General features: G+C 44.2%; 1 long non-coding RNA gene across 2 annotated transcripts in view; it reads right to left on the reverse strand.

The window, feature by feature from the left end:
• Positions 1–760: 760 nt before the first annotated feature.
• Positions 761–17,191, reverse strand: part of LOC149123563 (uncharacterized) — a 62,725-nt gene continuing 46,294 nt past the window's right edge. The window contains exon 3 of one of the 2 annotated variants that reach the window (XR_016216242.1): positions 761–1,017. This is a non-coding gene — a long non-coding RNA (uncharacterized LOC149123563). Of the gene's footprint in view, positions 1,018–10,415; positions 10,457–17,191 lie in introns of those variants that run through there. The other variant, XR_016216244.1, reaches the window with a different exon arrangement.

Below are 17,191 nucleotides of genomic sequence, written 5' to 3' on the forward strand. Positions count from 1 at the left end.
ATCCTATGAAATCCTTTTTTTTTTTTTTTTAAAGATTTATTTATTTATTTGAAAGTCAGAGTTACACAGAGAGAGTAGGAGAGGCAGAAATAGAGAAAGGTCTTCCATTCACTGGTTCACTCCCCAGTTGGCCACAACGATCCGAGGCCAGGAGCCTCCCAAGGACTTGGGCCATCTTCTACTGCTTTCCCAGGCTACAGCAGAGAGCTGGATTGGAAGTGGAGCAGCCGGGACTTGAACCGGTGCCCATATGGGATGCCAGCACTGCAGGCGGTTGCTTTACCTGCTAGGCCACCATGCCAGTTCCCTATGGACATTCTTAACCCTTTACTTTCCATGCTGTTTTTCTAGACAAGTCCCTCCAAATGCTAATTCAATCCCTCTGTAAACCTTCTGAGGCTAGACATATAGGGAACTTACCTAGATAAATGACATTTCAGGAATGAAGAAGATCAGCTTTGAAGTCTGTTTAATATTAGCCAACAGTATCCTAAACTTAGTTAGCCTTGGCAATTTTACTTCTGGCTGAATAAAGCAAAATGATATCAAAGACATTTTAAAAGAAAACCAGTGATAGTTGTGTTCTGTAGGACTCTCTTTGGAAATTAAAATTTAATGACTGTATATTTGAAATTAAGGCCTAAGTCACATAGCTTCTGAAGGCTCCTTTAATCCTTGTAACAATAAAATTCTGGCAAGGTGTTAGTGAGATCTTGTTTCAACATTAAGTATTATAAAACACTATAGGTACATATCTGCTATAAGGTAAAAAAATATATTTTATTAACACAAGTGCAATGAATTTTAGTTACATGACATTTAATTGAATGGTTAAAAAACGACATCATCACATATTGGAGGCACTGGATGATGACACAAGTACTTGGTTTCCTGCCATCCATGTGGGAGACCCAAACTGAGTTCCCACATCCTGGTTCTGGTCTGGCCCAGCCGTGGCTGTTGGAGGCATTTGGAGACTAAATCAGGTATGGAAGACTTTTCTTTCTCTGTCTCTGCCTTTAAAATAAAATGAAAATACATAAAAGATTTTTTTAAATGACATCATTTTAAATTGAAAACAAAATTTTATTATAATCTAAATATGTATTAGGTTTAAGACTCAGATGTTTTTTATTACAATTTTTAAAAGCATTCTCTTGTAGTTTTTTGAAATTAAAAGACAAGAAAAAGTGAAAATCTGCCTTTGAAATTTTTTTCTTTTTTTAAAGATTTATTTTAAATATTTTTTTTTATTTTGACAGGTAGCGTTAAGACAGTGAGAGAAAGAGAGACAGAGAGAAAGGTCTTCCTTCCATTGGTTCACTCCCCAAATGGCCGCTATGGCCGGAGCTACGCCTATCTGAAGCCAGGAGCCAGGTGCTTCTTCCTGGTCTCCCACATGGGTGCAGGCGCCCAAGCACTTGGGCCATCTTCCACTGCCCTTCTGGGCCACAGCAGAGAGCTGGACTGGAAGAGGAGCAACTGGGACTAGAACCTGGCACCCGTATGGGATTAACTAAGTGAGCCATGGTGCCAGCCCCTAAAGATTTATTTATTTAATTGAAAGGCAGAGTTATAGAGAGGCAGAGGCAGAGAGAGAGAGGTCTTCCATCTGCTGGTTCACTCTCCAATTGGCCTCAACCGCCAGAGATGTGCCAATCTGAAGTCAGGAGTCAGGAGCTTCCTCCAGGTCTCCCACACAGGTGCAGGGGCCCAAGGACCCGGCCATCTTCTATTGCTTTCCCAGGCCATAGCAGAGAGCTGGATCGGAAGTGGAGCAGCCAGGACTCGAACTGGCACCCATATGGGATGCCGGCACTTCAGGCAGCAGCCTTACCCACTACGCCACAGTGCCGGCTCCTCTAAAGTCTCTTGATGACCTTTCATTTCTGGTGACTAGAATAGTTACTTAGTTAATATGTTGGGTGTCTTATATTTGCATTTGGAGGAATATATATTTTCAATAATTTTAGCATTATGAAGAGTTCTTTGCAATCCAGTCTTGCTTTAGCATCTCTTAGAGAGTACAGTAGAGAACAGATGTTCATTGTTAACAAATGTTAAAACATGTTGTTCATTGTAAGAAATGTTAAAAGAGGCTTACATTCTTATTTGAAACTTACTGAGGCATATGATATGGAAGGAATCTTTGGAGAGGACAGGAGGGATTGAGGCAGGGCCACAGACACATCTAGACCTGGCGCTCAAAGGCTACCGTGACTCCACATTTTTCATCTCCTGTTCTGGGATTTATCTGTGTACTAGAAATTGCATTTGCCAGTTAGCTCCTGAGTTTTACATTTGACACATCAGCTACCTGGACTTTCTCAGTTCTATTTCTAAAAATTCCTGGAAAGATTCTTATTGGCTTAACCTGGGTGACCTTATACTTGAATTGTGTTTCTCTGAAAGATGTCAAAATCCTAACCTCAAGTAGCTGTGGATATGATTTTACTTGGAAATAGAATCTTTGCAGATTATCAACTTCAGTGGATCCTAACCCAATAGCACCAGTGTCTTTATAAAAAGGGGCATTTGGACACAGAGACAGATAGGTGCGCAGGAAGAACACCATGTGAACATGAAAGCAGACATGTGGTGATGCATCCACAGCCAAGGAATGCCAAAGATTGCCATCAAAGCAGTAGAACCTGATTCTTCCTCACAGCTCTCAGAAGGAATCAACCTTGCTGACATGTGTATCTCAAACTTCTAGCCTCTAGAACTGTGAGACAGTACATTTCTGTTGTTTAAACCATCCAGTTTGTGATATGTTGCTACAGTTGTCCTAGAAAACAAAAATACAGGACCATAATGGCTTATGGATGAGCTTATGTATACCAAGAGAACCCTAAAAAAGGTTGGGGTGGAAGCTGTTTCTCAGAAATTGGTACTAGGAAGATAATGTTACAGATTTTCACTACTGATTTCCCAGTGCAATTTATTATGATTTGAAATTCAATTCAGATCAATAAGCTTGAAAAGTTAGGCTGTGAAAATATTTTGTAGGGGGCTGGCGCTATAATGCAGTAAGTTAATCTGCCACCTGCAGTCCCACTTCCAATCTGGTTCCCTGTAAAGTGCCTGGGAAAGCAGTGGAAGATGGCCCAGGTCCTTGGGCCCCTACCACCCTTGTGGAAGACCTGGAAGAAAATCCTGGCTCCTGGCTTCAGCCTGACCCAGCCCCAGCCATTTCAGCCATTTGGGGAGTGAAATAACGAATGAAAGATCTCTCTCTGTCTCCTTCTCTTTCTCTGCAACTCTGCCTTTCAAATAAATAAGTAAATCTTATTAAAAAATATTTTGTGGAACTGATTTAGTTTGGCTAGGAATTGGGTAGATAATTAGAAATAAATTAGTAATTTTCAGAGAGAATTTAATTGGCATACCATAATTATAGGAAAAGTAAAAAGTCTGGTTTGCTCAATGGTAGGTTGATACCTTAGAAAAATATAATTTGTGCAAGGGAACCAAGAATATTTAAGAATCTGCTGATAAAAGATTATGTTGATTAAAATGCTGGATTCTTGTCTTGAAATAGTAATGTCTCTGATTATTTAATGACTGGAGTTCTGTTGTAGTGGTTATTTATGATAGGCTCCACTTGAGACACCATCTTGTATCTATTGCTAACTTATACTCTATCTCAACTTGTTATTCCTGGTAAGTATAAGTATTCAGGTTAGACTGCATGAATAAGTCATTTGCATCAGAAAGAGTACAGACTGCCTTTTTCTACTATGTTTTCTCATCTGGGAATATGGTATGGAAGACTGTAGATTAGGGATTAGGCAACTACAACCTCAAGGCCACATTCAGCACGCCATCTGTTTTTAGAAATATAGTTTTGGGGGCAGACGCTGTGGTGCAACAGGTTAATGCCCTGGCCTGAAGTGCCAGCATCCCATATGGACAATGGTTTGAGTCCCAGCTGCTTATCTTCTGATCCAGCTCTCTGCTATGGCCTGGGAAAGCAGTAGAAGATGGCCCAAGTCCTTGGACCCTTGCAACCATGTGGGAGACCCAGAGGAGGCTCCTGGCTACTGGCTCCTGGCTTCGGATCGGTGTAGCTCCTGTCATTGCAGCCATCTGGGGAGTGAACCGGCAGATGGAAGACCTCTCTGTCTCTACCTCTGTCTGTAACTCTGTCTTTCAAATAAATAAAACAAATCTTTTAAAAAGAAAAACCAAAATACAGTTTTGTTGGAACATAGCCATGTCCATTAATTTCTATTGACTGTGGCTCATTTTATGCTACAAGAGCAGAGTAGAGCAGTTGCGACAGAGACTATAAGGCCCACAAACCCTAAAATATGTACTACTTGGACTTTTACAGGAAGTCTGCCAACCCCTGAACAAGATAGCTGTGTGAAGGGGAAGCAAAAGTGTGTGTGTGTGTGTGTGTGTATGTGTTTCAGTTAAGTCTACTAAGGACAGTCATTTTGGTTTTTAGAGTAAAATGTAATAGCCAAATTATTAATAATATGGATTCCACATCCTTGAAATGGACCAAATGGTTTAAAATGCTTTCTTGAGCTCATTTTTTTCTTATAGTTGTAATTAGCAATTAGTTCCTTCAATTATTTCAATTATTTTTTCTATTGCAAATAACTAGTTGCAAGACTTTAAGATGGAAGGGTTGTCATAGGCATCATGTAGTTTTTAGGGTTTTTGCACTAATGCTGCTTAAAGTCAGGAGGATGTTTATGCTCATCATCAGTGGCTTCATTTCCTTAAAGGAAATCACCTGGGCCAAATGCTAACACGTTCAATATATTCTTATTGCTTCATTGATTTGAAAGAACAGAAATGGGGGCCAGCACTGTGGCACAGCAGGTTAACGCCCTGGCCTGAAGCGCCGGCAACCCGTATGGACGATGGTTCAAGGCCCAGCTGCTCCACTTACAATCCAGCTCTCTGCTATGGCCTGGAAAAGCAGTAGAAGATGGCCCACATCCTTGGGCCCCTGCATCGACGTGGGAGATGTGGAAGAAGCTCCTGGCTTTGGATCGGCACAGCTCCGGCCATGGTGGTCAATTGGGGAATGAATCATCGGATGGAAGACCTCTCTCTCTCTCTCTGCTTCTCCCCTCTCTGTGTAACTCTGACTTTCAAATGAATAAATCTTTTTAAAAAAAGAACAGAATTAATGAAGATATTTTTATTTGAAGAATGAATTTTAAAAAACCACTCATAGGGGTAGTGGCTTAGCAGGTTAAGTCACCACCTACAATGCCAGCATACTCTATGGGCACCGGTTTGAGTCCTGGGTACTCCACTTTGATCCAGCTTCCTGCTAATGTACCTGGGAATGCAATAGAGGATAGCCCAAGTGCCTGGGCCTCTGTTTCCACATGGGAGACCATGAAGAAGCTCCAGGCTCCTGGCTTTGGATTGTCATAGCCCTGGCCATCACAACGATTTGGGGAGTGAACCAGTGGATGTAGACCTCTCTGTCTCTCCCTCTCTCTCTCTCTGTAACTCTACCTTTAAAGTAAATAAAGTAAATCTCAAAGTGTATATATATATATATGTGTGTGTGTGTGTATATATATATATATAGCATTGTGACTTTAGAATATTACCTAATCTTGGGGCCGGCACTGTGGCGTAGTGCATAAAGTCGCCACCTATGGTTCCAGCATCCCATATGGGTACTGGTTCTAAATTAGGCAGGCGTACCCTAGTAGGCCAGACCTTCGAGATGAGCCCCTGGAAAATCCAGATGCTGAATGGTTTACTGATGGCAGCAGCTATCTGAAGGAAGGAGTTAGAAAGGCAGACGATAGAAGCCCAAGAATTACCACACAATACTATAGCCCAAAAGACAGAGCTTATTGCATTGACTAGGGCTTTACAACTGGGAAAAGGCCAGAGAGTTTATATATATATATATATGCAGATAGATAGATAGATTCCAGATATGCTTTCCTTGTGTTGCATGCACACGCAGCAATCTGGAAAGAGAGGGGCTTAGTGACTGCAAAGAGTTACCCTGTTAAATATGGGAAAGAGATACTGGCTCTACTTCAGGCAGTCCCGGAGCCTTTAGAAGTGGCCGTCATCCACTGCAAGGGACATCAGAAGGGAGAAAATTATATTAACCAGGGAAATGCGTTAGCAGATAGAGCAGCTACACAGGCAAGTTTGGAAATGGCCCTTATATGTCAATCTGTGGAAGTAGCTAAGGAACCTCACTATACGGAGCCTGAAAATTAATGGGCTCAACAGCGAGGCTATACTAAAAAGCAAATGGATAGTAGATGCTAAATCACAGAATTATGCTACCAATGGCCACTTAATGGAAAATTACACAGCTCTACCCACTTGGGAAGAGATGCCTTAGCACAACTGGTCTCCCGAGCTTTTGGAGGAAAGGGACCAGATATGGTCATAAAGGAAGTGACTCGTTCTTGGCCACTATGTTTACAGAATAACCCTCACCACGTAAGGCCACCTCCCCTGTTGACTCCTGTGCAGAGGAGGGGAACATAAACAGGTGAAGATTGGCAGGTTGATTTTACCAATATGCTCCCTACAAGTAATTATAGGTACCTTCTAGTCTGTATTGACACTTTTACAGGATGGATAGAAGCCTTTTCAACCCAAACGGAGAAAGCACACGAGGTGCTTAAAGCCTTGTTGAAAGACATCGTGCCACACTTTGGACTCCCACGGTCACTCCAGAGTGACAATGGACCTTTGTTTATATCTAAAAGAACCCAGTAGAACCCAGCAGCTCCTGAGAAAAATGATGACCATGCAGGAGACTCTGAGGATGGCAGTGACTGAAAGAGATCCAGCTCGTGAAGTGAACTCATTAGATGAGATAGGCAGAGACTGCCAGACCGAGAACAGGCAGGGTCTGAGCCCGCATTCAGCAGGAAGTAGCTACAGAAGATGGAGACTCGATGCCCATCAACATCCCCTTAAGATTAAGGTTTGGAGTCTCTGAGGGGGGAATGAAGTAGGCAGGCATACAGGTTAAAATTGGTCAGATTTGTGAACTGGAAGACCACGCCCCTGTGTGACCTCATGCTCCTACCTGATGCCTCCTACCTGTGGCCTCATTCCCCTACCTGGCCACTCCGGGGTGCCCACCAGCCAATCAGGTTAATTAACCACTCCCCTTTGGAGTGGGTTAAAAGCCTGGGGCTCAGTGTGCTCGAGGCTCTGCCCTGCTCTTCTTCCCTGGCCTCTCGCCAGGACAGGGCTTGCTGTAGCCCTGCGCCTCCAGGGCACATGGCTTTTGGGCCAAGTGCTCTAGGCTTCCTGGCCTAGATACTCATCCACATGGCTGGTTCCTGGTGCTCGGTATGAACCCCCATTCACTTCTCTCCCCTAAATAAGCTCTCACCCTTCTATGCATCTTTCTCACTAAATAAAAGCTTAAAACGTACCATGCTGCCTCGTTTATCTGTGCCAGTATTTAGAATTCTTCTCTAAATACTAGGCAAGAACCCTCTCGGGCTTATTAATATCGGGGATTTGGTAATAAGCCCGTGGTGAAATCGTAAGGCACCCCAAATAGCATTTCTAGGGAACTTTAAGGGGCCACATTTCAGGGTAAATTTTAGGGGGTCTTGTCTGATTTCAGTTCCAGTAGCTGCTGCTCCACTTCCAATCCATCTCTCTGCTATGGCCTATGAAAGCGGTGGAGGATGGCTGGAGTCCTTGGGCCCCTGCAACCAAGTGGGAGACCAGGAAGAAGTGCCTGGCTCCTGGCTTCGGATAATCGCAGCTCCGGCCATGCAATCAACTGGGGAGTGAACCAATGGATGGAAGACCTCTCTTTCTTGCTCTGCCTCTCCCCCTCTCTCTGTATAACTCTGACTTTCATAGAAATAAATAAATTAAAAAAAAAGAGGGGCTTGCACTGTGGCGCAACAGGTTAACACCCTGGCCTTAAGCTCAGGCATCCCATATGGGTGCCAGTTCTAGTCCTGGCTGTTCCTCTTCTTTTTTTTTTTTTTTTTTTATTTTTTTTTTTTTTTTTTATTTATTTATTTTTTTTTTGACAGGCAGAGTGGACAGTGAGAGAGAGAGACAGAGAGAAAGGTCTTCCTTTGCCGTTGGTTCACCCTCCAATGGCCGCCGCTGCAGCCGGCGCACCGCGCTGATCCGATGGCAGGAGCCAGGATCCAGGTGCTTTTCCTGGTCTCCCATGGGGTGCAGGGCCCAAGCACCTGGGCCATCCTCCACTGCACTCCCTGGCCATAGCAGAGAGCTGGCCTGGAAGAGGGGCAACCGGGACAGAATCCGGCGCCCTGACCGGGACTAGAACCCGGTGTGCCGGCGCCGCAAGGTGGAGGATTAGCCTATTGAGCCACGGCGCCGGCCCTGTTCCTCTTCTGATCCAGCTCTCTGCTATGGCCTGGGAATGCAGTAGAAGATGGCCCAAGTCCTTGGGCACCTGCACCCATGTGGGAGACCAGGAGGAAGCTCCTGGCTCTTAGCTTCGGCTCGGCGCAGCTCTGGCCGTTGTGGCCATCTGGGGAGTGAACCAGCTGATGGAAGACCTACCTCTGTCTCTATCTCTCTCTGTAACTCTTTCAAATAAATAAAATAAATCTTAAAAAAAAAAAGAAAAAAAGAACATTACCTAATCTCTGTGGGTTGCAGTGACTTTCTCTATAAAATAGAGATAATAAAAGCACTTGCTGTATGGAGCTCTGATGATTAAATGAGATGGTCCATTTAAAGTGTTTATTGGGTATCTTGCATATAATGAAAGCAGAATACACTCATTCCTTGATATTATTATTGCTATTTCTTCAGCTTCATATCCTAATTCCCCTGTTATATTTTAGCTGTACAGGACACTAATTCATCTATTTATTTAGTAAATGTTTGTTGATTGCTCAATGTGTTGGTAACTATTCTAGAGAAAAGAATTCATAGGATTTTTTTTTCATTTGTTTGTACAGATTTATTATAAAGAATTATCTGGAGACTGAGAAGTTACAAGACCTGAAGGCAGTAACAGTAACCTGTAGACCAGAAAACCAGATGATATAGTTCCAGTCCAGGTTTAGAAGCCTGAGAACTGTGAATGTAGCTAGGTAGACATTAAGCTCTTTATGTATAAGAGGGGCCAAAGGAAATGGGAATTTTTGTGTGGATAGAAGCAAGCCTTGGGAGCAGACCAGCATCACATATCTGAAGCATTGCTCTCCTTCGATAACCCTGGCGGGCAGCTCCTCACCCCCTCCCAGGGTGCAGCTTTGGGGACTCTTCCCCACCCTACAGGCAGGGGCTTTTAGGTTCATTATCAAGTTCTGAGAGGAATTTTAGGAATTCTACACCTTGGAAGTCTTCTACCCAGTGACATTCCAGGCAGGGTTTGAGGAGAGGACAAACAGGCGGTCCATATCTGATAGGTTTTAGGATTTTAAGGTTTGAAGAAGGCGAGGAGGTGGCTGGTTAAAGCAGAAAAGGCTTTGTTTTAGGCTGGGGCGGAGGGGGAGGGTGAAGAGAGTGGGGGTTTGAAGCAAGGTTCCATTGCATTCACGCAGCAGAGTCCCTTCTGAAGGTGCTTGCTGGGGGACGTGCAGAGAGCCAGGAGAACCTGATAAGGTGGGTGGGGAGTGTTTAGAAAGTCTCCTTAGTAAATGTTACAGTGCATTGTCTTAGCAGTTTGAATGTCCCAAGTGAAGGGCTTCCTCATTCCACTAGCCTTTAGATTATCTGTCTGTGACTAGTTTCATCAGGTTTGTGGATTTAGGCCTCCGCGGCCTAGAAGGTTCTAACAATACACAAATCCATAAGAACTGCAGTCTGAATGCAGACTGGCTCTCAGTTCTTTACTGAGATGCCCACTCTGTCTGTCAGGTATCCTCCCTTCATTGCGTCTCTTCATTGACGTTGGCTAGCAAGCTTACTGCTACTCTGTCTCATGTCTGATTGCTTTCTTGCATGAAACAAGAAACTCTGAGCAGCCCTCTCTGGTAACAGAACCAGAAGAGCTGATAATCTAATTTCCAGTCCAAGTCCAGAGTCCAGTTGAGGTTCAAGTTCAGTTCTGAGGCAGGAGAAGACAGATGTCCCAGCTCAAAACAGGTACACAGAAGGACTGAATTTTTCTTCACCCTGCCTTATTGTTCTATTCAAAACTTTAATGGATTCAGTGGTGCCCACCCACACTGGGGAGGTTTTACTCAGACTGCTTGTTCAAGTCCTAATCTCATCCAAAAGGATCCTCATAGACACACACAGAATAACGTTTAACCAAGTATCTGAGCACCACGTAACCTATTTAAGTTAATGCATAAAATTAATCCCAAGTCTGCACCTTGTCAACCTGACATCCATATACATCCTTAAGCCATAGTTGCTCTCCCAATAAAAACAATACCAGGGTAATAATTACATCTAACATAATAAAATTATCCTGCATACAATAGGAAATGCACTAACCTCTCCCAGAGAGGTGATATTTACTCTTCTCCTTGGTGTCCTGTAACATAGATACTATAATGTAAACTAAATAATTTTTAAATGCCATGATACATTGTGTCCTACATAAATTAATGAGGGAAAAAAGGTATTTCTTAACAAACATAAATAAATATGCACAAATATGAAAAAATAAGGAGGAAATATTCACCACAATTTCAGTTCTCATTTTTGTCACTGGTCACATGGTTGTGGCTGGTATTTATAACTACTGTCTTCCACGATCCATTTTCTACTGCCTTTGCCTTTAGCAAACACAGCTGGCTAGAGTTCTTGACCCAGTGAGGTTGTAACCACAATAAACCAACTTCCTTTCCCTTCTTTCTATATTTTACATAACAAAACCCAACTAATGACAATGTGAACTACCTGTGACTAGTCTAGGGCATAGTTATATTTGCATGGGACTTCCAGGAACCTACAGAATGGAATAGAAGCCTAGACCCAGCTGACAAAGGAGCTTCCACCCAGCTGATGCTGAGCCCATTGTCTAGAGGCCTCCACTGGCCTCCGTGGAACAAAGCCTGAAATCAGATCTGCATAATCTTCAATTAAATATTTTTTGTTCTAGGCCAGTGCCACGGCTTATTAGGCTAATCCTCTGCCCCCGGCACCCTGGGGGTTCTAGTCCTGGTCGGTTGGTCGGGGCGCCAGATTCTTTCCTGGTTGCCCCTCTTCCAGTCCAGCTCTCTGCTGTGGCCTGGAGTGCAGTGGAGGATGGCCCAAGTCCTTGGGCCCTACACCCGCATGGGAGACCAGGAGAGGCACCTGGCTCCTGACTTCAGATCAGCACGGTGCGCTGGCCGCAGCGGCCATTGGAGGTGAACCAAGGGAAAAGGAAGACCTTTCTCTCTGTCTCTCTCTCTCTCACTGTCTACTCTGCCTGTAAAAAAAAAAAAAATACTTATTGTTCTTTTTCTAACCTCTTCTGGAAGCTACCCTGCCCTTTTTTATTAGATTTATTTATTTATTTGAAAGGCAGAGTTACAGAGAAGTAGAGGCAGAGAGAGAAAGAGAAAGAGAGAAAGTCTTCCATCTGCTGGTTCACTCCCCAAATGGCTGCAATGGCTGGAGCTACATCAATCCAAAGCCAGGAGCTTCTTCTGGGTCTCCCGCGCAGGTGCAGGTGCAGGTGTAGGTGCAGGGGCCCAAGGATTTGGGCCATCTACTGCTTTCCCAGGCCATAGCAGAGAGCTGGATGGGAAGTGGAGCAACTGGGACTTGAACCGGCACCCATATGAGATACCGGCATTGCAGGCAGCTGCTTTACCCGCTATGCCACAGCACTGGCCCCTACCCCTGCCCTTTAAAAACCTCTCTTACTGGCTGAAAGAGCACATTTTGAATCCAGAGATCTCTCTTTCCCCAAGACTGCCAGCTTCTTGATCAACACTCATCTCTGGTAAATTGGCTACCCAAGCTGTGAACAGCAAGGAGCAGCAAGGACCTGAGTAATTGTCAGGTCACAAAGTGACACAAACCTGCATTCCTGAAGGGCCCAGCGCCATCAGTAGTCCTGCCTGCATTTGATTGTTAGAGTTTTCCATTGACTCAATTACAAAGCACGGTAATACTAAGAGATACTCTAAGGGGTCTTCTGTTTCCCAGACATGCTTTCCTTTATCCCTGGTGTAAAATAGCGATCCAGCCACCCCTTGGATCAATCAAGCCAGCCAGCATAGTCACTTCCTTCTTTGACTGCTGATTCAGAGCCATGAGGACTCCAAAGTGGCTGTGTAGCAGTCTTAACTTCCACTTTAATCGAATTGTGGAAATATTCGTCCATTTGAAGCCAAGCCCTGTAGGCCAGCAAAGCGTAAGTTTGTGGCAATAGGAAGCAAACATTTTGCTAGTGGACCAACTGGGGTAGTAGTAGATGGTGTCATTCCTATTTCTGCCCTTGAATTATTAGATGACAATTTAAGATACACATCCTTCTGGAGAACCTGTCCTGGCCCTGTAAGGTATTGCCACCCAGCTATACTGTAACTGAGGCTTCGGAAGCCATTCCATCACTGTATCAACCACGCCCCTCCAACATGGGGGTGGGACATATTATGTATAACCACCATAAATCAGGCTCAAGTGTTCCTTCCCTCTATCAGTTGATTGCAGGGAACTTTCTACAAAGCCATAGGTGCAAACTGGGAGAGGGCAGGTGCTACAGCAGGAGCAGGGACCAAGGACATCTGAGCCACTCCATGTGACTTACCTGTGCTTTCAGGTCTTGCTCAGGCATATATTGATGGGACAAGGACCTGAGCCTCAGCCATTCTCCCTCCTTGCCCAAATGATAGATAAGCATTGGAATGCATTCCTTGCCCTTGAATCTCAACTGGGTCTCATACCCTATTGCCTTCATACCCCACCCTGCATTCTTTTCCAGGTTCCCAAGGCCTCACCCAGTTCCAGGAATTCCCCTCTGCCTGCTACCCTGTACCCCCACATCCATCCCTAGCCTTTCTGAAATATACAAAGGCCTGGGCTCTGTGGCCTGGGGCCTTCTGCCATGTGTTCCGTCAAGTGCTTGCCAGCAGTTGGTCACCCACCTCTGCGAATTTATTTTCTCTGAATAAATTTGGTCTGGCTATAAATTCGTATCCTGCCTCCTCTCTATTCTGTAATAACCTCTTTTCCTAACATATATCAATACATACCACTTCCATTTGATGACCACGTGCTGATGCGCATACCTAACTTTATGGCCTAGTGGGTCGGATAACAGCCCTTCCATGGTGGGCAGCTCAGATCACATGGGAGCTTGTGATTGTTCAGACTCTACTAAGGCTCGGCATCAGGCCAGGGACTATTTCAAATAGAGAATAGTTACCTGAAGAGGATGACAGGGCTTTGCTAAGAATTCTAAGGGCCTGCATTGAAATTCACCTGCAGAGACCTGCCAAATGTTCCAAAGAGCATCCCTCCCCGCTACTGACACCTCAGGCACCATTAGATTTGCTGGATCAAGTGGCTCACTTGGAGAGAAGCTTGCACAGCAGTCTGAACTTATTGTAGAACCTTGTCTTCCTCTGGTTCACGTTCGAAACTAGAACTTTTTGAGAACACACCTAAATAAGGAATATGTAGGTTCACTAGGGGTTGTGCCTCTTTGCTGATAGTAGAAAGGGCCAGATAAGCTTTCCTATACCTTAGAAAGGGTATCTTGATGTGCCCTTCACCCCTGATCCCTACAAATTTAATTGAGCTAGAAGGTCTCTGAATTAAAAAAAAATTATTTCTTACTCTGATACACAAATGTCTTGCTGGTATGTCAAGAACAGTTGTGACTTCTTGTTCACTAGGGCCAATTAGGGTAATGGACTGATCAACAGTTTGTGGAGGGGAAAGGCAATCAAGATCCTTGTGAAATGAATTATGACACAGTGCTGGAGAGTTAATATACCTGTGAGTTAGGACAGGGGATGTGTATTACTGGCTTTAACAGCTGAGAGTAAAACTGCTTCTGGTGGTCTTTACTATCAGGTATCCAGAACAAAGCATTTGCCAGATCAATAGCTGCATAGCAGGTACCAGGGGATGTGTTAATTTGCTCAAGCAATGAAACCACATCTGGTACAACAGCTGAAAGTGAAGTCACCATCTGGCTAAGTTTACAATAATATACTGTCATTTTCCAAGATCCAACTGTCTTATGCACAGGCCAAATAGGAAAGCTGAATGGGGATGTGGGGGAATTATCACACTGGCGTTTTTGAATGATGGTACAACGTTGATAACGGCACAAATCTCTGTGACTCTTCCAGGAATGTGGTTTTGTTTTGATATACTATTTTCTTAGGTAGAAGCATTCTAGTGGCTTCTCCTTGGCCTTGCATACCATAACATCCTTTACTCCACAGCTCAGGGAAAACATGTGGGGGTTCTGCTGGCTGCCGAGTACATCTATTCCAAGTATAAATTCTAGAACCAGAGAAATAACCACAAATGGGTTCAGGACCTATTGAGTTTATTGTGTTATGGTCCTGAGCTAAATTCCACTGGTCACCTGACCCTTATACCAGATTAGTGAACCACAGTGATGTTTTAGATCTCCTGGAATTAGTGTCAGTTCAGAGTCAATGTTAGGTAGTCTCTCATAGATCTTTTTTTCTTTCTCTCCAGTGTACAGTTACCCTGGTAAAAGGTAAAAGGTTCCTTTGGGGAAAACTGGGAGAGAAGTAATAGTATAAATTTTATACAATGTTTTGTGATCCTTTCTTTCAAAAGTTCTGGGTCTGAAAACTAGCTCAAATCTTGGAATCCACTTACTTTGCCTTGAACTGTCTAAACTGATCAAGAATTTAGTAGGTTTTCTATCTATTTCACTTGCAGGTAAACCATGACCTGTTAATCAATGCCATAGGTCTATGTGAGTCAGACTTGTTAGGAAAATGGCGCAGTTTTATCTAGGCGTGATCTACACCCTGACCCCATCCTTGGCTCTAGCCCCCGCGCCATTGCTGGAAGCCAGGTGGCCACATGGCCCACCCTCATCCTAATGGGATTGGCTGCTCCTGCTTCCCTGCCTGCCCTCTGGCAAAGTTTTAAAGGATGTGCTCCAGAACATGCGAGGCTCCTCTCTCGCTCCTCCCTTACCCCCTCTACCCCACTTCCTCTCCATCTCCTGGCCTCTGTCTCTGTCTCTCACGCTCTCCTTCTCCCTCTTTTCCTTCTTTGCTCCTTTCCTCCAGTCTGCTGGGTTTTCTCTCCCTTACTCCAGTGTTTGGTGTGTTTTGTGGCAGCCATACAAGACTATTCTGACAGCTGTTTCAACTCTGTTTTCCATTATAGTAACCATGTTGCTTTTTGAGTATAAACACTTGACCTCAGCCAAACAGTTCATTACAGTGTAGGGTAACTCACCATAGGTCACACTTCATACTTCACCTTTAAGGCCCTCTGTGGCTTGAGTCTAGTTATAGGTCTACAAGCAAAGAGAGATGGAAGGGGTAGGAGGCGAAGGAAAACCAGCAGGTGTCTTGGATGGTAACTGCCTCAATAGAGGTCAGAGTTTCCCCAGGGAATTCAGGGTTAATTCTGCCAGATGAAAATAAAGGGACCTCTTCCCTTCTACTGATTCATCAGAATGTAGAGGCTGAATGTCTCCATATACAGTTTCCTCCCATGTAGCCATTATAGTGTGAGGGATTGCCTTTTATCTCCCCAAAGTACACACCCTGCAAGGCCAGGAGTTCAACTTGCATTGTAATTCAGCCAGGTATAAGATGAGATTCTGTGTTTGATTTTCCGCAGTCTCAGCTCTACAACTTCTGGAGATAAGGGTCTCCTTCATGATACAAATACAATAGTCCCACTTTATCTATGACTTCCTTTTTTGTGGTTTCAGTTACCTGCAGTCAACTCGAAATACAAAATGGAAAATTCCAGAAATAAAAGACCCATAAGTTTTAAATTTCATGCCATTTTGAGTAATATGATAAAATCTTATGTCTTCTGCTGTGTCCTGGCCAGGACATGAATCATTTCTTTGTCCAGCATATCCATACTACTGTATACATTACCCACACATTGGTCATTTAGTGGCTGTCTCAGTTACCAGATTGAATCTTGCATGACTTAAGTTCAAGTGATCCTAATTTACTTAATAATGACCCCGAAGTACAATATCAGTAGTGCTGGCAATTTGGGCCTTCTGAAAAGAGGCCATAAAATGCTTCTGTTCAGTGGAAAGGCAAAATTTCTTGACTTAATAAAGAAAGAAAAGAAAAATATGCTGAGGTTGCTAAGATCTATGGTAAGAACAAATCTTATATGAAACTGTGAAGAATGAAAAAGAAACTCAAGCTAGTTTTGCTATCATACCTCAAATTGCAAAAGTTATGGTCATAATTACACAGTTAAGATGGAAACAGCATTACATTTGTGGGGGACAACAATAGAAAATGTGCTTCAGCTGACAGCAATATACTACACCAGAATGCATTGAGTCTGTATGAAAATTTTAGGAAGGGATCCCCTGAAATGTGACACCAAGCCACTTATTGCAAGTAAGTGATGGTTACACAGAAAAATATGACAATTACTGGAGAGGATGCATCTACTAATGAAAAAGTTGCTGGGACTGGCACTGTGGCGCAGTGGGTTAAAGCCATGGCCTGAAGTGCCGGCATCCCATATGGGCGCCGGTTTGAGTTCCAGCTGCTCTTCATCCGATCCTGCTCTCTGCTATGGCCTGGGAAAGCAGTAGAAGATGGCCCAAGTCCTTGGGCCCCTGTGACCATATCAGAGACCCAGAAGAAGCTCCTGGCTCCTGGCTTCAGATTGTCGCAGCTCTGGCCATTGCGGCCAACTGGGGAGTGAACCAGTGGATGAAAGACCTCTCTCTCTGTCTCTACCTCTCCCTGTAATTCTTTCAAATAAATAAAAATAAATCTTAAAAAAAAAAAAAGAAAAAGTTGCCACCACATCTCTAGCAGTTGAAGAAGTTGACTAAGAAGAGGCTGGCGCCGCGGCTCTCTAGGCTAATCCTCTGCCTTGCGGTGCTGGCACACCGGGTTCTAGTCCCGGTCAGGGCGCCAGATTCTGTCCCGGTTGCCCCTCTTCCAGGCCAGCTCTCTGCTATGGCCTGGGAGTGCAGTGGAGGATGGTCCAAGTGCTTGGGCCCTGCACCCCATGGGAGACCAGGAGAAGCACCTGGCTCCCGCTTTCAGATCAGCGTGGTGCACCCGCAGGAGTGAGCCGGCCATGGTGGCCATTGGAGGGTGAACCAACGGCA

This window comes from Oryctolagus cuniculus, chromosome 11 (assembly GCF_051225735.1).
Source record: "Oryctolagus cuniculus isolate XC-2025 breed Fujian yellow rabbit chromosome 11, ASM5122573v1, whole genome shotgun sequence".
NCBI classification, from domain to species: Eukaryota; Metazoa; Chordata; class Mammalia; order Lagomorpha; family Leporidae; genus Oryctolagus; species Oryctolagus cuniculus.